Source organism: Haemorhous mexicanus, chromosome 2, assembly GCF_027477595.1.
Source record: "Haemorhous mexicanus isolate bHaeMex1 chromosome 2, bHaeMex1.pri, whole genome shotgun sequence".
Classification (NCBI taxonomy): domain Eukaryota; kingdom Metazoa; phylum Chordata; class Aves; order Passeriformes; family Fringillidae; genus Haemorhous; species Haemorhous mexicanus.
In genome coordinates, this window is record NC_082342.1 from 53,511,769 (window position 1) to 53,534,487 (window position 22,719).

Consider the following 22,719-nt stretch of genomic DNA (forward strand, 5'->3'; position numbering starts at 1 on the left):
GCAATAAACAGAAAATATGTTTATCCTATTACAGCTAATGCCAGGGATAAAATCCTCTGTGATTCCTCTGTGTGCACACAAACCAGATGCTGACAGGCCCAGCTGCAGACCCCATTTTACCAGTTTATCCAAGTCATCCTCAGTGAATCATTGCATCTTGTCTTGTTTCTAATCTAATTCCATCCATTATCCAAGATGGATAATTTCCAGGGATACATTATGGCAGCAGAAATGTCTGCAAAGAATAAAAATTGTGCAAATCTACTTTTTGATATATGTAGTGCAGAAGTCTTCTGCCAGCCCTTCTTCCATTTGAGCAGGTCTGCACATGCAGGAAGAGGAAAAGGAGAGGCATGAGCCACAGTCTGAATATCCAGTGTTTATGCATCCCACATGGCAAAAATCACTGATGCTGGTGATGGCATGCTAAGACCACTGCCTATAGCACAAACTTATACATTCGCCCACACTCTCTGCCTGTTCATACCTCTGTTTCTTGTCTTGCATTTGATGGGAAGCTTATTCACTCAGCTGTCACTTTTTTGTTGTGTGCCTGTATGGCAGCAGAACATGGAAGTCGTGGCTCAGAAAGGATGGCCTGTGTCAAAGGGTAGCCCAAATTGAAGTGCCTCCATGTAAAAAAGACATGCCTTAGGTCATTGTCTATATGAGGTAAAGCAGCCTAGCAGGGTAAAACTGTCCAGTTCTGGTGGAGCAGAGGACATATCTCTCCAGCACTCTTTTTATCTCCTTTTTTGTCCATACAAAGCCATCTGGGCCCTTAAGAATGTCCCAGCACCTTCTCAATAAATGCCCTCTATAAAAATGCCTCAAATTTCAACCCAGTGTTTTAACTGAGCAGTGTCTTCAATTAGAAGGGAACCTGAAGGAGCAAAAGGTAAGACAATTCCTTGTCTCCAGGAAAAGAAGAGCAAAGCAAAAAAATTGAGGAGTCCTCTTTTCCAAAGATGTAAATCAGACTTTTAAGCTCACATCCCGAAGGGAACTGCATGTCCTATCCACAAAACCAGATTGGTTATGTAATTGGATGTTTCTTTAATTCAACAGCATTCATGTGCCTGGCTCATCATAAATCTTAATATGTAAATCATCCAACTACAGGATTTCAGCAGGAGCAGATTTCACACTGATTTCCATGCAGAAGACATTAGAGACTTCCTGATTTAGTCATTAGGACTGTTTTAAGGGGTATTTACAGGGGAAAAAATGTCTCCTGTTCTTAGTCATCCACTCAGTCACCTCAAATCCTATGAGCTGATGGTGGGGTTAGGGACCACTTCAGGTGCAAGCCTGAGTATGGACTCTGCTGCCCAATCCCCAGCTGGGGCAGACACAGCTCTAAACCATGCCCATGCAGTGCTGGGGCCTCAAGCCCACGTTGTGGTTTGGATCCCTCGGGAGTCTCATTTGGGCATTAGGAACCTCTGTGCCAATTTCTGAATAAGAGAAGGGCTCCAGCGGCCAGTGGCATCAAGCAGACGCACGTCTCTGTGCTGCAAGGAGGATCACATGGACAGAGGGAAGTGGAAGACATCACCAACTCTGCTAATAGGTGGTCTGAGCTCTGTTTTTAACACAGAGTTTATCATGACAGCTGACGTATTTTAAGGTTGGATGCTGCTGAGCTCATTCATCTCACAGAAGGCGGCAGCATGATGGAGCATAGAAACAGACCCCTGACACAAAAGCAGACTGAAGTTAATTTGAAAACAAAGCTTAAACATCTGCTCCAGGAACCAGCATAGATACTGCATAGATGGGAGCACTAAAGTTTGAAACATTACAGAGTGTTTAACCAGTACCACACCAGATGTTAGACGTTTTTGGCAATGGTGTAGATATTATCTGGCAAGTTCTCATGAGCAGCTGACAAGAATGAAGAGTGACATATAAGAAACAGAAAATGCCAGCCATATGGCATGAACATTATGCTAATGTTTCAGGTGTCAAGCAGTAGTCGCTTGTGTTTAATTTGAATGAGCAAAATTTATATGGATTTTAATGATTACACGATGTTATACACAATTTCATTTACATCCTCATATTGTTACAACTGTAATTTTGCCATTTAACAGTAATATACACTGAACTAAATTCCTCCTCTTAGGAGCAATGTTGTTATCTTTATGGCTTTAATAACACATCTCCACCTCACAGGTGTAATGTTTATTCCTACAGTGCCGCTGCAGTTAGTGAACAAGCTGTGCTGCAGCCTGCAAGGCACCGCTGGCTGACGCTGTTGCCTGAGGTTGTTTGGTAAACACCAACAGCCTAAGAGAAGTGCAGCACCCGGGCTTTTTATGGGTGTATCTCCACAAAAATAAATTGCCATGATTTGACCCCCAAACCTCTTCATGGTGGCGTTGTATTTGCCGTGCATTTTCAGGAGGGAGCTCTCATGGCAGACTGGGCGTCTGAGCTTCAGACACTGAAGGGGAGCCCCACTGGCAGCTCAGCTCTGCCACATTTCCTGAAGAAACATGATGACAAGCTGCTTTACAGACCACATGCCACATCACAACTAGATTTTTTTCACTGAGAAGTGGAAGTAGCAAAGCCTGGTGCCATAAAATTGAGTGTCCTACTTGCTCTGCATCTCACCCTTAATGATGCTCAGATCAGCCTCATATCTCTGACAACAAAGGGAAAGGAAAACCAGCCTGAGCTGCTGGATTGTCAAGAGCTGTCTCACACAGACAAGGCTAAAAAATGGCTGAAAAGTGCATTTGTTTGATGATTCATTTTGGGCTGAGGCTGCTTGTTGGTCAATGCATAAAGCAGCACATAACATGTGTGACATCTGCGCTGAGGCGTGAGACCCATGGTTGGACTGACTGTGAGAAAGGCCAGCACCACTTCTGTGTCTATTTTATAGATGGAATAAAAATCATAAAAATTAAATTAAAAGAGAAAGGAAAATAAAAATTTAAAAAAAAAAAGGATGGAGATAAATTAAATAGCAGCAAAGGTGCTACTAGGGATGAGATCACAGATTGTTTACTGCGATTTTATTTGCATCCATGCAAAAGGTATAAGTGGTAAAAATCTCCTTATAAACATATTTGTGGGGGAAGTTTCCACTCCTTGTGGCATTTTATGGTGACTACATAATGAAGGTATAATCAACATAGGCTGAAGTGTGTTATGAAGAAAGGAATTAGACACATACACAGAGCAAATTGTGGAGCACACCTGGGAAAGATGCAGGTGGGCTAGGAAGGCTGGACCCTGCCTGGTTCTGAGAGGAAAAGAGGAATTCCTATGTCTTGCAAACACTCCTTGATGTATTTGTGATGCAGATCTTCGCTGTGCGTTCGAGCTAAGCTGAAGATTAATTGGGTAGGTAGAAAATGTCTGCCTGGTGCCACCTGCCACAGTCACAGGGTTATTATTAAGTGGATGGAGGATATATTGGCTGGAGCGAGCACTTTCTGTCATGAAAGCTCCAAAAGTTGGCTCAAATGTTGCAAGACAGACTATCTGCCTGGAGCTACAAGTTGTGCCATTCTCTGTCGAGCTCCTCGTTACAAAAGCTCGATGAAGGACAGGTTGCCCTCCACGTGACTTTGGCAGTGGTGTTGCTGGTGTGGTAATGTTTCCATTTCCCTTGGATGCAAGACACAATTTCCAGGTTCTTTGGGAGCAGCATCTGGTGTTTCTAGCAGGCTTTGGAATCTAGCCAGCATCAGAGTCTCCTGTAAGGCCTCACTGTAAGCCCACTGGAGCCCCTCAATTTCCTACCTACTTGTCACCCTAATGCCATCTCAGCCTGTCTGCCTACTCTTGACTGCTGAACTGGTGCTCCTATGAGCACTGTGAGACAGAGCACCTCTCAGTGGTTTTACTTCCTTATTTTCCTACAGGGCATAACCAAGTTTCTTCATAAGCACAGTCTGGCTTCCTCCTCTTTGAAAATCTTCAGACCAAGCCTGCATCCCATTTTTCTTCTCTAGATAGTTTTGCACTTACAGAAGTGTTAGGTCTACAACATTTTCAAAGCATTGTTCAATGTATTATTCATACAAACCCTGGGCTGATGCTAGTCCACACACCCGTCTTTGAGGTTAAGTTCTGTGAACTGCATTTTTATACATAGAGAACAGCTCTGGTCATAATGCCAAGTGCAATAACAATTACAAAAGGAGGAAAAATGTTACCCTCCAATTATCCCCTAAGTACTGCAGAGGCAAAGCAAGGGCAGTGTTTGGGTAGAGCCAAAGGTGAGATCTAAGTGGGAATAGGATGTAGCTGTCCCACAGCATGGCTCTGAGCTTTCAGTTTAGTACACTGTCAGTCTTGCACCAAAGATATCTTAGATCTATACACGTAAGATTACAATCATTTTAAGTCACCTGTGTTATTTTGCTCTGAAGAGAGATGAAGCCATCTGGTCTCACTTTGGAGGTAACAACCAAAAACTGCTGGTAGCTACAGCTATCAGCTCAGTGGTGAAAAAACACTCTCTTCTCCCCGGGTAACAAGTGACAGGATGTGAGGAAATGGCCTCAAATTGCACCAGGGGAGACATAGATTGGATATGAGGAAAAATATCTTCACTGAAAGAGTGGTCAAGCACTGGAACAGGCTGCCCAGAAAAGTGGTGAAATCACCATCCCTGTTAGTCTCCAAAAAAATGTAGATGTGGCACCTGGGGATGCAATTTAGTGGCAAACACAGTGGATTAACAGCTGGATGCTGGATTAACATGGGAGCAATGCAGCCACAGCACCCAGTGGGGGAGGCAGAGATGTGTCTCCTGGGCAGAGCTGTGGTGAGGCAGGAAGGTACCAGCTCCTTCACAGCCCCTGGAGAGGAGGACACGGGGAGGAGTAGCAGACAGCAGCAGGTGGACGTGGGCAGGCAGGAGCCAGGGAACAGGAACATTGCTGCTCCCTGCCCTGGTGCTTTTCCTCAGAATACAGTGGGTATTGCATTCACATCTCCTTGTTTCTCTTCATCCTCCCACCTTTTGTTTGTGATCTTTTCAGAGCAGGACTGTCTCCTCATACATGTTTTTTCAGTGACTTGCACTGTGAAGCCCTGATCTTGCTTGAGGCCTCTAGTCATGACTTTAATACAAATGATAAATCATCATCATAAAACAGAATTGCACGAATCCATAACTCCTGTCATAACTCAGGGATGAAGTGTCAGGAGCTCAGACATGTGACAAGGTCAGGGAGACCATGAAAGGCCAGAAGAAGTGAATGCTCCCAGAAAAGAGGAGGTGTTGAATGGCTTTGAAATATTTCTAGTATGTGTCAGTGCTATATCTGTGTCAGTTCAGAGCTGATTTCCTTTATCGATGTCACCTCCTGACAACAACGTGGCCAGGAAAGGACTGAGCCACACATCACAGGCAGTCACTGAGGGGCAGCTGAATGAAAATGTGCACACACAGTCAGAGGGTGCTTCCCATCCTCAGGCTGCTCTGAGGACACCAAGCTGGAAACCAGGCTTCAGCAAAACCTTTTCTTTGTCCTTTGAGTGAGGCCCAGAGACACTTACTTGTGTCTCCTCTCTTTTTTCCTTCTGCCCCATAAAGCAAAGCTGTGTGGGTATGTCACGCAGGTGATTTTGATAGTTTTGGAGACACTCACCTGTGAATCAGCTCAGACATACACAAGGATCATTGTCCAGGGAACTGCTTTCCCAGCTGCCATTCCCAGGCAGCCTCTGGGCCCATGGCTAAGTTCCCTGACAGACCCCATTCCATGCTGGAATCTGTACAAGTCAACAACATGCTTTGCAAAAGCTGTCATCACTCTCTAGGGTTACACATTTTTTCAGTGTCCCCTAACTTGTAGAGGCAAGGAGTTTGGGAGATCCAGAGCATAACAGGAAAGATTTGCTGCAGGAATGTGAGGAGATGATGGTGAAAAACCCAGTGGTTCTATCCATTCATGGCAAATCAAATAAGCATAGAAATATCTTTAAGCCATTTTATCTGGCAAGAAGCCATGCTGTCTTCTCAGCCAAAGTGTGATGCTTGGAGAAAATGTAGCTTCAGTAAGCTGAATAACAGGTGAAAAAGAAGCATGAGGGGAGAGTCAAGTTGTATTTATGGAAAAATATTTTGTCCTTGATGAACTGAAGGATTTATGCTATTCCATCCCATAGCTTCACAACTTCCGGACAACAGTTCCTAGTCTTCCTCCATATTCCTGAGATTAGAACTTTCAAAATAGTTTTAAGTGTTTCAAAATAAATGTTGTCTTTAGAGCCTTCCCTGCTGTAGGCTGCTGAAGGCTATGCTGTCTGTCACTTTGGTTTAATGGCTTACACAACCAGGAAAAATCCATCTTGTTCCCAGTTATGACTGCATTATAAGGAACTTCTCTAGTGACTCCTATTTGCCAGATGACATCCTTTGTAGACAGCCAATTACAATACAACGTGGGGGTTTTTTTCCAGAATTTATAGTAGTTAAATTTTACATTTGGTATTGAGTACTCTAAATGAAAGCAGGTTCATTGTTCAATATTGCCAAAATCAGGCAGGCTATTGCAAGAAAGAAATCACTCCCAGATTCAGGTCCTGGTGTATCAGCAGCACCAGAACAACTGCTCTCCCTCCTTCTTGGTGGAGTAAATGTCCATAATTAGGATGAGAATCGGGCCAAATAGCTTTGGCACAGATGACACCATAAATCAGATGAACGCAGGGAATTAAAACAATGAAGCAGGAAGGAGAAAATCAGGAAGAGCTGAGAAGTGACATCAAATAAAGAGATGTGAAACAGATGTGCTTGAACCTGAGCAAGGATATGCTTTGGGAAGAGCAGCACATGAGACAGTTTTGCCTGGAGAGCCACCCAGAAGTAAAGTGCTTTAAAGAAGAACTTGAAATTAGAGAATATGCCATAGTCAGTATGGTAACACGAGCATTAGGCACTGAGAGACACCAGCACAAAAAGTGATCCAGAGTAAGAAAAGGAGAAAAAGTGTTCAAGAAATTGGAAGTCCAGACAGAAAGCAGGAGCTTTGAGAATGTACAGGAACCAGACTTGGGAAAGCTGGGCACTACCTGAAGGCAAAAAGCACATTAGTCTTCATTAAAAAAAGTAATTACAATAATTTGGACTGCACTCAGGATGATGTAAATGGGCTACTGACTTGCTTAGCATTTGAGGCACTGCCCCTAAAACATTGCTTGGACATTACTGTCCTTCATTTTACTGCTGTGACAATGCAACAGTCCATGAAGCAGCATCACAAGGATGCTCTCTCTAGGCTGGCAGTGCTTTTATCTTCCTCTATGAAGGTCAGATCCTGGCAATGTTTGGCCAGGACTCCATCCTCATTGTAATTTTCAGGCACCCTCTGAAACACCTTGTTTAAATCCATACCAAACACAGCTCTTCGCATCCTGGTTTCAGGAGATCAAATTGCCATCCTCTCTTATCCTCCTCATGGACATGAACTTGTGGTCCTCCCTGCTCTGAGCTCATATTTTCTATCAAAACTTACAAATATGAGACTGACCATTCCTTACTTTTCCCATTTCACAGCAGCAGATTCAACTCCCAGACTAATACCTGCCTCTCTGGTTTCCTTTTCCTCATATTTAAAGTTAACATAGCAAACTTTAAACAAACCTTTTATATATTTGGATTATTAATATAGTTAAAATTTTATCTTTTAACATGGCTAACATAGTAACAATCTTCAAAACAGCATCTTCAAAGCTTACTTTTTTAGTACCCTGCAACTCATGCTCGTCTCACCCTGGTTAAGTAAATGTGCACTTTCATCCAGTTTTCTTCTTTCTACTTTTTATTCCTACTTCTACCTGGTTGCGGGGAGGGGGGGGGGGGGGGAGGTTTTTTCTTTTTGTTTTTGGGTTTTTTTGTCATCTTATCTTCCCAGCCCTCAAGTGAGTTTGGAGCAAAGTGGGGCTGTGAAGCCATCTGTCTGTCCAGTCACTGTGCTGCAAAGTCCTCCTACCACAGAAAGCCTTCACTATGGGCTGGGCTAGGAACTATTTGCTCTCATTACCATCATCTCCAGGAAGGCTAGGAGACATCTGTTGAATCTGTGTAATAGGCCTGACTTCCATTTACCCTTTGTCCTTCCAGCTGTAGAGACCCACCCTGAAGTCTCATTAGCAAAGTAAGAATAATGACACTGTTTTGTTTTCCCACCTCCAGGCAGCTGCAGAACCTTCCCTAACCAACTGTAAGCCAAGTTTCTTGTCCCTGGAGTCCTAAGTCTTGAGAAACCCACTAAGCAGTCTTAGTTTGCAGTTTGTTTCCCCTGTGCTCTGTGCCTTTCAGCTGGCTTCATCTGGGATCAGCAATGGAGGGAGATGATATGGTGTGGGGGAGATGATGCAGAATGAACTCACAGCAAAGGAATGCAAAGGAGAGAATGTCAGAGGAACAAACAAGATACTCGGTAATTTCATTTCCAAGCTGTACAAACTGATATTTTAAATGATGACTACCATGAGTTGCCCTCCCTTTTGTGGATCCCAGTGTTTCTCTTTCTTTATGGCAATGGCCTACAAGGGCTCGAAACCTCCAAGAAAAGAAGTGTTTTCTTGGCTCTCTTGGCTTTACAAGATGTAGACAGTGACAGCCCTGGAGCTGTTGGATGACGAACATAGCTGGGTAAGCCTGGCCTCCTTACCTAACTCAGCCACAGACACCTTACGTGCAGAAAAGATGTGGGATTTACAAATGGGTGCAGGTCTACCAGAAGAACCAGGTACTAACATTTTTGCATGCTTTCTAAGCCCTTACAAATTTCTGGAGACTTTCCCATAGTCATTCTGGTCCCGTAGTATCTCTTGGAGAAAAGACACAGAGCTGGCCAGAGCACAGAGAATAATACTCCCCCAGGTAACGGAAAGATTTCTTGAGGCTGCCTCCAGCAGACAACTTCATGGAAAAAGGAGGAGAGGGACTGAGAGTTAATCACTCCCACTTACACCAGGGCTGCATCCTCACCAGCAGGTGTGACCTTATTCCCATCATCTTCTTGGCAGTTTGGAGTTTATCATCAGATCGGATTGCATGCCAGATCATGGGTGGTGCTGCAGCTCAGGAAGCATAGCATGAGGAGTTCCTCATCCCTGCTCCTGCTGAGGCTGGGGCAGAGACTCCCTAAACTGTCACACACACAAGGACATGACCTTAAAATAATTTTTCAAATATTTTTGAGGAACACAGATTGCTGACAGAGAATTTGAGGCAATCTCAATCTTCAGTGAGGACAAAAATTCTGTGAAGCTAGCTTAAAAAAGGATTTAGTTTGACCATATCTTTAACTTGGGGGTCGATTACAAGAAGAGAAGCTTCAGTGACTAATTTCTACAGGGTCTGAAATATAACAGGTTATTAAAGACACAACCCAACAGCTTCAGAATCTGACAGAGACATTGTTCTCCCTAAGCATTTGGTAATAGAGTATTTCAGATGATTGAATAGCTAATAAAGTCAGAGTCTTTGCTAAGTAGATGGATACCAGCAATATTGCAAGGGTAATTATAGATTTCTATCAAAAAATCCTTGCCTCAAAATATTTATTCTCAGACTGAAGCTAAAACGCAGATCTCAGTTACAGAAAAAATACTTTAGCCGCTATTTAAAAGGTTTCCAATTTGCTCTACTGTAGTGGTTTCCAATTACAACCAATTTCAAGGTGTAAGTTTTCAGATTGAGTATGCCTTTTTTCAAGATAAATCCTCACCAGCTGTCAAATAAAACTAGTTTTCCCATTACTCATGTTCTTATGCTTTTTGGCAACACAGGGACGCTTATATCCTTTGCTCCTTCTCAGGCATCAGGCAGCTGGGATTCTGGACCTCTATAAAGTTACAGAGTGGTAAGAAAGGGTCAGAGGAGCAAAAACAGTGTTAGGGATGCTTTCAAAAAAACCAAAGGTGAGTCCCTCATGCACAAAATTATTCATTCACTTCTTTGTTGCTATTTCAGCCTTTTTTTCCCATTGATCGTTCAGATCCTTTACTCATTCTCTGTGAGGGCCAATAGAAAACCAGAGTATGTTTTAAAATCTTGCATACTCAGCTATGCCAGCTAATTCACAGGCTGCAGAAAAAAAAATTCTTTACATCTGTAACTTATCCCATTATCAAGGAGAAGCATGCAGCAGAGCTTGTACTCACACTCAAGCTAGTTTATTTCTAACTGATTATTTTTGCCTGGTTTATAAAAATGTAATGGATACTCATTTCCAATTAGTTGAGCCAACCCACATCATACAGCACTGCCCATGTCTGCTTTGCTTTGCATTTCTTAGTGTCACCTCCTATGCAGGCTTTATTAACCCCATGCCCTGCCTCAACACACTCAATTTTTCCCCTTTGAAACCCTGTCTTGAGGACTCATTGCTGTTGCAAAAACTGTGAGAAATGAAATGGCAATGGCTCAAGTGTAGAACAATCGAAAATATTTCAAATATATACAAAGAAAAGATGTTGCATTCTTCTCCTACCATTTTGGTAGTGCTGCATTTCGCAGAGAAAGCATTTCTGAGAAGCAGAGAGTTTCTGGGCACATGTGTGTGGCACCTGGGCTGCAGGAAGAGCACTGGAGACCAGTCAGCTCCCACTGTGAATGTGGCTGCCTCTCCCACCTGTGGCTCCAGCATCACCACCCCTGGGGAAAAGGACAGCCCCTGCTCACCTATAAAATGCAGCAAGGATGTGACAGTGACTAGAGCAGCGTGGGCAGCTTAACCTGCTCAGATGTTGCAGAACAATGCCCACACAGATTTCATGTCCACACAGTAAAACACACATGAAGATGATGGATCTGAGCTCTAACCCTCTGGGAAGTTCTGCTGGGATCAAAGAGGATTGCTGGTGGGCTCTGTCGTGCTGGGGAGCTACAAAAATATCAAAACCATGAGCAGGAGTGTCTTTGCCTTTCCCTCATGCACAGGAAGATCAGTCTACACTGATTACAAGCTAGCTGTAAATAAAGGATGCCAGCAGCACGCATGGTCAGAGGGGGTTTTTGCACCAAGGATGCAGGCACAGGGTGTGTTACAAACCACTGAAAGATGTAGAGTTTGCTGCAGACTGGTGCAAGTATTTGTATGTGCAGGATCCAACAGGTTTTGGAGGCTACTACAGTGCATATTATACAACATATTCTTCTGCATCTAAATAGAGTTTCCAGGTAAACTGAGATTTAGGTCCAAGCCAGAAATTTGTATCAAAATTCCAATTTATATGACAAAGTTCAAGGAGACACATTTGGTTTTGAGATTTTTTTTGTTTGGGGTTTGTTTTTTTTTTTTTTTTTGTTTTGTTGTTGTTGTTGTTGTTGTTGTTTTAATTACTAGCTATGGAAAGAGATGCTAGCTGCTAAATGTTTGCTTAAATTTTCAAGGCACTTTCCCTTCAGGCTGTGCTTGTATTTAGGGTTTTGTTCCCATTTCTAGAAAAATTTGAGCCTAATAAAAAGTATTCTAACCTCCATTTATTGCAGTGGCCATCAGCTAGCCAGATCTTCTATTTCTATTGTCAGTGGCAATAAGAAATTGGTGACAAAAATGATTATTGTGGATGTAACTGAAGTGTTATTTATAAACAGCTAGATGCAGAAGAAATGCCATTTAAATTTCATTGTGAGCAATATTCAGTTCTGGAGCTCTCTGATGTACAATTCATAGCTGCTTAAATTGTAGTCATTACTCTCATACTACAATACTCTTTGTCATAACAAAGGGAAATTACTTTTCTATCAATTACTTCTACAAGATTAGTTAATTTGCACTTGCAAAGGGTTTGGAGCAGCATCTCAGTTCCATGGAGGTGTTTCTCAAAAGCACTTGGCAATTAAAGTTTGGGTAAATGGAAGTGTCCTTCAAAATGCAAAGAAAAGGGACAGTGCCTGCATCCCAGGGTGTCACACGCCAGTGAAGAGCAGCAATGAAGAGCAGATCTATCACTGACAAACTGCCAAGCTCAGTGCTGCAGAAACCTGTACTGAGGACCTGTAAGAAGAATGCTCCCCTCGGTTTCAGTACTGAGCAGACACTGAAATCCCTGGCAGCATTTGAAATCACTGCCCTGACTACACGTGAGCTGTGCATGCATTTATCTCTATAAAACGTCCTTCTCTTTGGCATCTCCTTCTGCTGCTATCTGTGTGTTTGCTTAATGGAGACAGCAAGAGCCAAAAACATGAGGAGGAATGTTATTTTTACTCACTTGCTTGGAAATTCTGTGTGAGCTTTAGCATGTCTGGCTTGGATACCCACCTAACGCACCACAGCTCCTGACCCTAGCAGCATAATTTAAGGTGTTGAAGTTTTAATGCCTGAATTCCTTGGAGGGTTGATGGAGGAACTGTGTGCAACATTGCCTGAGAGACAACACGGTGCTCTTCCACCACTCTTGAAAAGCTGCTTCAGGAAGGCTCAACCTTCTTTTTCCTTCATGTGTCTCCACACGTAGGTGTGGCACTCCTAGGGACATTGTTTAGTGGTGGGTTCAACATTGCTAAGGTTAAGGCTGGACTCAATGACCTTAGAGACCTTTTCCAAACTTTTCCACTAATTTTATCATTCTGTTAATGAGTTCTGGGGCATCACCTGAGACCCTTCCTGCTAAGATCAGGAGTATTGTGGGCAGGAGGTGTGGCTGTGCCTTCTGCAGCCCCTGAGATGCTCTCGGGTGCTGGCTGTGGGCCTGGCACGACATGGCACTGTCGCTCCCCAGCCTGCAGGGATTAACACCCACATAGAGAGAGCAAACAGGACCCAACAGAGACTGCAAATCTTCTCTGCCCTCCATGAAAATAGTGGAAAGGCCTTTGGAAAATGGGGCATTCAAGAGAGGCCTCAGATTTAGCACGAAGAGTGGGTGGGGTTTTATACCCTACCTCTTCCCTGCAGCCAGGCAGGGTTGCTAAAATCGCCTCAAATTGAGGTCACAGGTATTTTTTTTGTAAGTGGAGCAGAATAAGTGGAGTGCAGACACACTGTGTAGCTGTATTGTCATGCACTGCGTGCAGCTGGCACAGCACAGCTTCACCTCTAGGTATTATTGCAATTAAAATGATGAAATAGCAACAGCACAGGCATCCTCAACAATGATGTCTGTGTTTAGGCATGTCAGACTATGCTGATACTGATATCCCGATCCTATATTGGCATCACAGCTCTCACGGAGTTTTGCAATGTTTGAAATCCTAACCCCTACTAAATTCCAACAAATACAGTCACAGCCCTCCTTCCTGATACTGCTCTCTTGATACAACAAGGGGCAGAGCATCCTTATCTTTCCTCCCCAACCCGAGCTGCCTGCAGGTGCTGTTGCTGTGCTTCGGCGCAGAACATTTCAAAGGCAGAAATTACACAGGAGGGAGTTCTCAGCAGAGTTTACAGAATGTTTCAGGGCACCTTAATCACATGTTATTTCTGTTCCCATTAGGTTAATGAATTTGCAGCATTGCTCAGCCCAAAACTAGACTCTGCTCCAGTCATCCATAAAAATTTTAAAAAGTGTTTAAAAATCATGAGTGTTTATGTTGCCTTTAATTATTTTCCATTTCAGTTGCCTGGATTTTCTTGTGAGACAAATGTTCTTGGTTTACATCAAGGCTATGATTCTACCTTGCACAAAAGATAAATTCACTTCTTTTCCAAGAATTAGAATTAGGTGGGACTAAATTCTGTAGGTTAATAAGGGTAGGTATAAAGACATGAGCACAAGTATAAGGATATAAGAGTGTAAAGATATATACCAGGATATAAAAATACAGCAATGTTCAAACTTTCAGCTTGAGACAATGACAGACAATATCCAAAATGACTTTCCCTTTTTTTCTTTGGCTAAACTCCAAAATATGAGAGTCAGTCCCACTTGTTTTTTTCACAACCAGTCTTTAAATGTCCCCTGTTTAAAATATACTTCGTTTACCTATTTGTGTCACTACAATAACATCTCAGGGAAAGAGCTCTTAGCTCTTTATTCACAGAGGGACAGAGAGAAAGCACATCAAGTTCTGGTTCTATATGATATGGAAACTGTTGTAAAAGGTAAGGGTTTTTTTATGCTGTCTAGATGTGCCACTCAGACTCCTGAAATTTCAGGACATAATGCAGTGGCACTAAAGTATTTGGGGTTTGAATGTTGAAAAAGCCAGTTCTGGCTGTAAAGGTTTTGGGATCAACAGTGTTTGGGATCCCTCTAATTTTTCTGGATAGACCCAGGGAGCTTGTGATCTGGACTGCTCAGTGGTGAACCTCCCTCCAGCCCTGAAAATTCCTTTTACATGTGTGATCCCAAAAGCTGGTCCTTTGACATATGAATATAGTTGGGGTTTTTTGGCTTTTTTTTTTTTTTTTTGGGAACATAAAACCAGTAATTTAATTAAGGTAATTTAATTTGTCTTCAAAACAATGCATAATGCATTCATTAAAGTAACTTAATTTGTCTTCAAAACAGAGTATTATTCATTCACCCCAAGGCATGAGACACATAGCACAAAGGGCAAAAAACATCAGAGGTACATGATTCTTACTCATACCCTCATCTTTCCCCTTGACAGCTTTTGTGCTTTCTCATTTTGCGCTTCAAGGAGCATTTGTGTTGTATTAGCACCAGTCTGTTTTTACAGCGCCTTCCTTTGCCCTTAACTCCCTTCCTTTCACACGTTACTTCTGGACAGCTTCTCTCAGGTGACTCAAAGGCCCCAGTTTTGCAAAGCTTTTGTGAGAGTATAGTGTGATACTTCTCAGTCCTGGAAAAACAGAGATACTAGCAGTGTTGTGACCAAGGTGTTATCTTTTAGGTCCACAGATCTCCTTGACTTTGTGGACTCTTTTGCATGTGTTCAGCTTCTCTTCACCTGCTTGATCATTTTCAAAACCCCTGTTGACTAACTGCACAAAAAATATCCTCATCTCACAAATGCACATGTGGAAGCAGAATATTAATTAAAAAAATAAAAATCAGGCACATTATTCCAGTTTCCTAGTGGAACTACTTGTTCCAAAATAACTAAAGCCTGTGATACATACCTATTATCAGCAAAAAAAATGTTACAGAATACTAAATAGTTATAAAAGCTAAGGTTTTATAAAACTTTATGAACTTTAAAAACTATAAAACTTTATGAAGCTTTCATATGAGTATTGTGTAATGTAAACCTTGTGCCCATGCAGACAGAATTTAGTAAGTTTCTTTTATTAATAGAGTGCCATTGTTGAGAACGTGCCCACATAGCACAAAAATATCTGATATGTAATGATAAAAAGTACTTCAAAAGAAACTATTTTAGCTACAGTTCAGCTGAGTCTTAGCTTCATCTAATCCCCACTTCAGTACTAGATATGAACACACTTCATTCTAGGAACTTGGGAAACGCCAGAGAAGAACAGGCCTGTTGGCTTCACTGGTGTGTTTATTTCTTGTTGATACTGAATGTTGAGAGACGTGTGTGTTCCTGGAAGTTCTCACAGCAGGTAGCATTTGTAATGAACTCCTTAAAATCTGAACATACCATGTTCTTGTTTGCCCTTCAGAGTAACTAGGAAACCAGCCTCACCCCAGAGGTGCCTCTCCCCTCCAGACCTTTTTGTAGCTTTGGCATTTCCAACTAGCTGAGATGAATTGCTATTGGTAAAAATATCACAGAGTTCAGCTCTTTAGCTGCAGCAAGAGAGGTAAAAACTGGATATTTCTGACCAGCAATATCAGTCAGAGCTGGCACTCCCATCTGAAACAAAGCCAGCTAATGCCTCTGGGATGAATCTCAGGAGATAGGACAGAGCCTGCAGAGAGCCACACAAAACCTTCTCCTCTCAGTAGTGCAGGAGCTCTGGACTGTCCTAGCGTGCAGAACAGGGAAATCAAAACTGTTGCAAGGAAGCCACACCTACAATACAAAATAACCCCATTAGTCTCCCCACGACAAAGACCTGGGAGTTATTTTGCTGGGTAGGTGGCCATGGGAACAGTGTGGTTATCATCACACAACAGAGACGGAAACCAGAACTTTCTCCAGGAATGGGGAAGCAGCCTCCAGGAGTATCACAGGGAGCAGCACTTTCACAGCAAGAAGCCAAGCTTCCTAAAACAACATCACCACTACAGAGCACCACAAACATAAAAATTATCAAGGAAAACCTAAAATCTTTCCAAGCAGGAAAGAAAATAAAACGTATCACATACATTTGGTTTATTGAGATAGATGTCAAAGGTTAGACAAGATATGAAGGCACATAGCTGGATTTAGCTTCAACCTTGCATAGGCTGGAGACACAAAGCTGAAGTTCATGGAATAAAAGTGAGATTTCTCTGTTTAATCTTTGCTTTTGGAAGAAGCTGGAGGTGAAAGCACAATGAGAGCAGGCAGGACCATCCTTCTGCTAGCAGCACGCACAACTGTAGCAACTCCTCGTTCATCTCCTTGGCCAGCCTGGCAGGGATGGCAGCTGCCTGTATTGAGCCACATTCCAACTCTGGTCACACTGGAATGAATCCAGGGTCGTGTCATTGACTTCAATGAAGTTATTCTCTATTCATGAGAATAGAGAATAGCTGAGAATCTGGCCCATTCTATCTAGGCAGCAATATCTAATAGAGAAAATACTGCCAAATTAAGGGAACAAGAAGAACCAAACCATGTGACATGAAGAGGAAACATTTTACATTATAAGGATTATAGAGGCCCTTTAGTTTAAGGACTTTATCAGCATTTAAAGGACAGTTGGCTGAAATGAATTTCTATATATGCCTAGATTTTCTTTTAAGCCTCATTTGCTGTTTAGAAAGTGAAAAGAAAATGTATTGATTTTAACATTATTGAAATAAAAATGCTGCAGTTTGTTCAACACAGAATACTAATTCATGATACATCTACGAGCAGGACTCTTCCATAAAGGATTTCCTCCACATCAATTAAGAAGGCCTTTCTGACAAAAATATGTTGAGTTTCCTGATTTTCTCTGTGGGACTACTTTTCTGTTCTTGCCAAATTCAGTTTTGGGAAAAATGTTGTGTTTTTGTCTGCTGGGTGAACCCAGGTTGTTCCTGCTGTAGTGACCAACAAAAGACAGAGAAAAAGGAATCAGGGTAAGGGAAATTTATCATCACTGTATTATTTCCATTAAATTCAGATTAATTCTCAGCAGGACTTGATGATACAGGATATCTGACTTTAGAGAAGCCAGTGGTGTTACAAAAACTCTGCAACCAATGATATAAGAGTAGCAAAAAGTTATAGGTTTACTCCAACAGTTCATTTGTTAAAGAAATACTGACATTTACTTTTCAGCAGGCAATGGACTGAATTGCCTCACTGCCTGTTGTACTGAGTTGGTATCAACCCATGTTGTGTGCTCTGACTAATGCAGCAGAAATGCACTTGTATGCCCACACCTCATCTGGATGCTGTTTGTGTTGCTGCATGATCTGGAGGCACCCAGAAGGAGTGGTGATGGATCCACCAGGGATGGGGTTTCTGCTATACCTACTTAGGAGTAACATGCCACTTACCCACAATTTTCACTTAACCTTTGGATTTCATCTGGACTCACCAGAATATAAATTTATAAACTGATGCAACACCCTGGCCAAGAAAGAGAAACAAGAAGAGAAGAGAAACATGCCAACTTACTGAGGAAAATGTATGTTAAATTGAGAAAGGTGTTGGATTGTTTTGGATAGCTAGAAAGAGCTATGGAACAATCCAGACAAGTTTTTTTTGTTTTTTTTTTTTTTTTTTTAGAGCATGTATCTCAGCTTGCACTAACATTGAAGTGAATCAAGAAAAATTGTAGCATATAACTCTTTTCACACGGGATTGTATATAAAATAATGCCCTAGGATGACAGGGGTCCTGTTAGACCATCTTGGACAGTTCCCACAAGGAAGTGAAAATATCACAAGCCTGGAGTGGCAAACTGCTTGCTCAGGTTTGGACTCCTGCTCTGGGTATCAACTCCTAGAGCTCTCCCACAGAAATTCATATCATTATTCCTATGCAAGAAAGAGCAGGTTATTAATGTTTCAGCTACAGAAATGATCTTCCTCTGCTAGTGCAATGTATCTGTTAGAATTAGTTCTGTAAATCTGCATCATAATGGACAGTATTCTCTTAAACTAATTTCCTGCAATCATCATTAATTGGCCAGCTTTCTAACACCTGGTACCAACAGATTTTTCATCCAGCAAGTGCAATGCCACACAATGGTAACAGCAGGTTTTCACCTAATCCCTCTCCATACACAAGCAAACATCAAATGTGCCTGTAACAAAGACACACAGACCAGCCTGACATTTGCTGATAACTCCCAGGAGATTCTCCCTCAGTACAACTAGTCCTGCTCAAACAGATTTTCCAGTGGAAAAGATGATTTGAAATAATTTCAAACTAGACTAATTGCACTCACTTGAAAAGAACATCCTTCTCTTCCTCAGTGTGCACATATATTAGTCCAGCTGTAAGTGCAGTTAACACTTTGCAAAGTTTTCCAAAGCAATAATTATTTCATCTTAGGAGAATTCACAACAGCTTGCTTGATAATGAAGTTATGCAGATATATATACTTCATGCAAAGTTGCACACACACACATACATGCACCCACAAAATAAAATTAATAAATTTTAAAAAGTAGGCATTTAAAACTGCTTTTAAATTCCACTCACAGTTTCAAAGTTCAAGCATAAAACTTCTTGCCTTGCATCTGTAGCTCCAAGCTGTCTGTAAAGATAACACAGTTCATCAGATATCCTGGTTTTGTTTCCTTGCATAAAAATATCATCTGTGACAGGCACAGGAGCTGGCTTCAAGGACCAGCCCCTTCAGCGGAGCACACCAATCGGGAGACCCGGGAGCACATGTGGAGTATGTGGAATGCTGCTTGCCTGCACGCCGGTCACGGCCACGGGCAGCATCTGCTCTGGGGGACACGGCTGTCAGACGAGCTCGGGTGTCACGGAAACACCGCGCTGGAGGTGCCACGGTCCCCGGCCGTGCCCGGTGTCCCAGCCCAGCCCAGCTCAGCGGCGGGAGCTTTCACGGAGCACCTCAGTGCCGCTGCTCCTGCTGCACCAGCCGTGGGGACACCTGAGCCTGAGGCCAGGCGCTGTGCCTTGCCCCTTCCGACAATTATTCTTTAATATTTTAATAAAAATGATCTCCTTTATCATTATATTTAATGCCTCTTCACTTTTTCTCTTAGTTGCTATTCTAACCCCATTTAGAATTTTATGTTCCAAACCCTATCTCTGGAAAACCATGCCTGTGGAAAAGTCCTGGGCATTGAAAGCCCCTCATATCAGGGGGGCTGGCAGTGCTCCTAACCCTTTGGGTCAGCCTCACCTGGGATTTCCTCCCTTTCCTGACGCCGCAGGGCTGTCTGCCCTCAGGCTCCCCGCTCCTCCTGCCTCTGCCACAGCCGCCCGGTTTGTCCTGTGCCAGCTCCCCACAGGCAGCTCTCCTCTGTGCCTGTCAGCCACAGAGGTCATTTTCTTCTTGCATCTGTGGTGGCACTCTAAGCACGCCGCTCAGGAATGGGATTTAGGGACACAGACCCCCCGCTTCCCTGCTCCCTGCGTGCGCGGCCCCCGCCGCGGAGCGGGCTGAGAGGAGTGCGTGTCTGCTAGCGCGGGCTGGGAGCCGGAACGCCGCGCTCCGAGCCGAAATTCAGACCGTACATAGGTGAGCGTGATGAACTAACATCTGTAGGTCTGTTTTCACTGCTGCAAGGGCAAGTCACAGCATGCTGGGAAGGGAAACCTGTAAACACACCGTGCAAAAGCCGTGCCTTTTCCAGCTGAAGCAAGAGACCTGAAGGCCTTCCCCCCTCGCACCTCTCATAACCTCCGTGCTGGCTTTATTAACTCAGAGTAGCAGCTTCACTTGATCAGATAACCTGACTTCTGCATTCAGGGTGCAGGTTAGAGAGGACTGCCTGCAATAAATACTGCTGTCTCTAGTCTGAATAACTTGCTGGTTTTATTACCTTATTTTTGCTTCTAATTTCTAGTTTAGTAGATTAGTAATTCACTAAGGGGTCATTTTACAGTGTTTTCCGATAGTGGATTAACCAGGCTGGGTTAAAAACCTAGGCAAAGCTCCATTTTCCACGCTCAGAAGCCGCTTGTTTCACAGAGGAAAAATTCCCACAGAATGTCACTGAGACAGGACGGACTTCAGCCAGCGAAATAAGTTCCCGCCGGATTCAGGGTGGAATTTCCCATTTCCAGAGCCTAAGGCCAGCACGCCCCAAGCAGGAAATAACTCTCCGTTAGCAAGAGCCAAGAACCTCGGTGGAAGCGCTTTCTTTCATCGGCCGCCGGTGGGGCGGGGAGGAGCCAGGAGGGACCGTCTCGGGCGTGCCGTAGGTCTTTTGCAAATCTGCAGCAAGGAGCAAACTCCTTTCCAGTTCCCAGCCGGGAACATTTTGTTCAGAAGTTTCCGAGCTGGGAGCAGCTGGGGCAAGCTGGCCGGAGATTTTCCTGCCTGATCCTGATCCTGGTTCCGCACCCAGGCGTGGTTCCGCAGAGGGGTAGATTTGGGTCAGCCTGCCTGGCTCTCCCTGGGGCTGGGACAAACCTTCCCCCTCTTTTGCTGCTGAAGAAGATGCACTGTCTGGCAGCGCTTCGGAGGGGGACGTGGAAGAAAAAATGTTGAGCCTTGTAAAACGGATATTTCCACTGTGTCTGAGACCTTGCTGGGGTGATGCAGGGGAGCCTGAGCCGAAACTTTCCTGTACAGCCAGGGCAGAGACCTGGTCAGATGCTCACTGACTTCCCACAAGCTTTCAAATGGTCTTGCTTCCCTTTTCATTTTTTGGTTCTACACGAGGTCAAACCTCCCGAAGAGAGTTTTGCCACATCCAGACCCATGCCCACGTGGCAGTGACTAGTGGGACCGTGAATCTGCCCTGGCACCCTGGAGAGCTGCCTGAGCCCTCTGCCTGTGGGTACCTGCTGTGGCTGCAGAGGGGGTGGCACAGGTGGCCCAAATTTGCATTGGGCATGGCAAACTCAGCTTGATAGTTGGTGTTCAACGTGCAGCCAAGCCAGGTTTGAAAAGCTAAGCATGTACACACATAAATGGCTGACATTTAACAAGTCATCTTACCACAGGAGTGGGAGATGGACAGTCCTGACATCTCTTTCAGCCTATTTACTTATCAGCACTTTCTTCCCTGCAGGATAGGTGTGTCATCTATTAATTCCCAGCTATATTTCATCTCACTGAACTGTCCTTTTTCTTTACTCCCAGCATGTATTTTTTTTCCTCTCCTTTTAGTCCTGATTATGTCTGACTGTGTCATACCAAATTTCTATCCTTGGTGTTAACAGCTTGCAAATATTCATTGGTTTATTACATTGCCTCTGAGCCACCAGTTCACCATGGTCCATGTATATTTTTCCTCATGAATCAGTTCCTCCAGACCCCCTATTTTTTGCTGTTCTTTCCTGTAGAGTTTGCAGACTTTGTTTGGTTTTAAAAGACAGCGGAGGGAAGTTTAATTCTCTTTTCTTTAAAGAAGGACAATAGCTGGATGAAATTAAATACATATTAAGGAGAGTTTCAGGCAAACTTGCATTTGAGATGGCCAGTTCTAAACTTCATACTTGTGACCTCTTATTTGCCACATTTATTTGGATCTCTAGGAATAATCATTGCAAACCTTCACACCCCTTTTGTAAAGCATACAAATACAAAATTCACTGTCCTGGGTGAATTCATTGACTCGCATGAAGACCCCTGGACAGGCAGGTACATGTGTGGGCAAACAGCTGTGTGATTGCAGTCTCAGGATGAGACCTTCAGTGGTACCTAGGAATCCAACCTGCACCATTGCCAGAAAGGTGGGGTTTTCTGCAGCCAAAATGCAGAACCTGGGAGGAGCTTCAGCCCTGCCTGGAATACCAGGTGGCTGTTGGGTCATTGGTCACTGAGAAGGTCACACTGGCTCTGTCTCTGTATTTCCCCTGCATTACCCCAAGGCAAACAGGCATCTGAGTAAAGAGAAATCTGTTGCAACATGGTGTGAGTACAACAAGTCTCTCCAACCTTTGCCACCAGACGCTGCGTGGTTGCCTTTGGCACAAATTGTACTTTGCTGAGGATCCCACTGGAATCTCACTGTGCTTACTAAGACTTAGTGGGAGCTGAAGAAGAAAAAAATAATCTCCAGGGAGTTTAAGTAAGGTTTGATTATTCATGGGAGCAGCAGGGGAATGGTAAAACTCTCCTGGATTTGCTGTGAGCCTCTGGCATTGCACCAGACTGCTGTTTTCCAGGCACTCTCTTTTTTTTGGATGCTCTTAAATCCAGACTGTAACTTTAGATTAGTGAAGTTTTGCATAGATGATGAAGAATCAGAGGACAATTCAGGACTGCCCTCTATCTGGTGTGTTTTGAGTACTTCAAGGAATTTTGACTCCTTACAGATCCTGAAAAAAAGTTAAATCATGCACCTTTTGTATAACTCTCTCCACCAGGGGCTATTCCCTGTGGACTCTGTCTGCAATGCAGCAACCAGAGAGAACAAGGTCTGTAATTTTAGTTCAGGTATATTTGGGCTTATTTTTATTCATGTGAGCTACAGCAAGCTGTAGCAGGGCCACAGGTGCCACTTCAGCTGCAGTGTTTCCATTAAGGCTGATTTACTACCCAAAAGCAAACAAATGCAATGTAAAAACCAACAAGATAAAGGCAACTAAATAAGTGTTTAACAATGATATCTACTTGT

At 43.3% G+C, this 22,719-nt stretch overlaps 1 protein-coding gene across 2 annotated transcripts in view; it reads right to left on the reverse strand.

The window, feature by feature from the left end:
• Window positions 1-19,605, reverse strand: part of STARD13 (StAR related lipid transfer domain containing 13) — a 288,208-nt gene extending 268,603 nt beyond the window's left edge. The window contains exons 1-2 of one of the 2 annotated variants that reach the window (XM_059838852.1): window positions 19,329-19,605; window positions 18,653-18,707 (exon numbers count right to left, since the gene is read on the reverse strand). The gene's annotated coding sequence lies outside the window, so the exon portion shown is untranslated. Of the gene's footprint in view, window positions 1-18,652; window positions 18,929-19,328 lie in introns of those variants that run through there. The other variant, XM_059838854.1, reaches the window with a different exon arrangement.
• Between the last annotated feature and the right edge of the window lie 3,114 nt (window positions 19,606-22,719).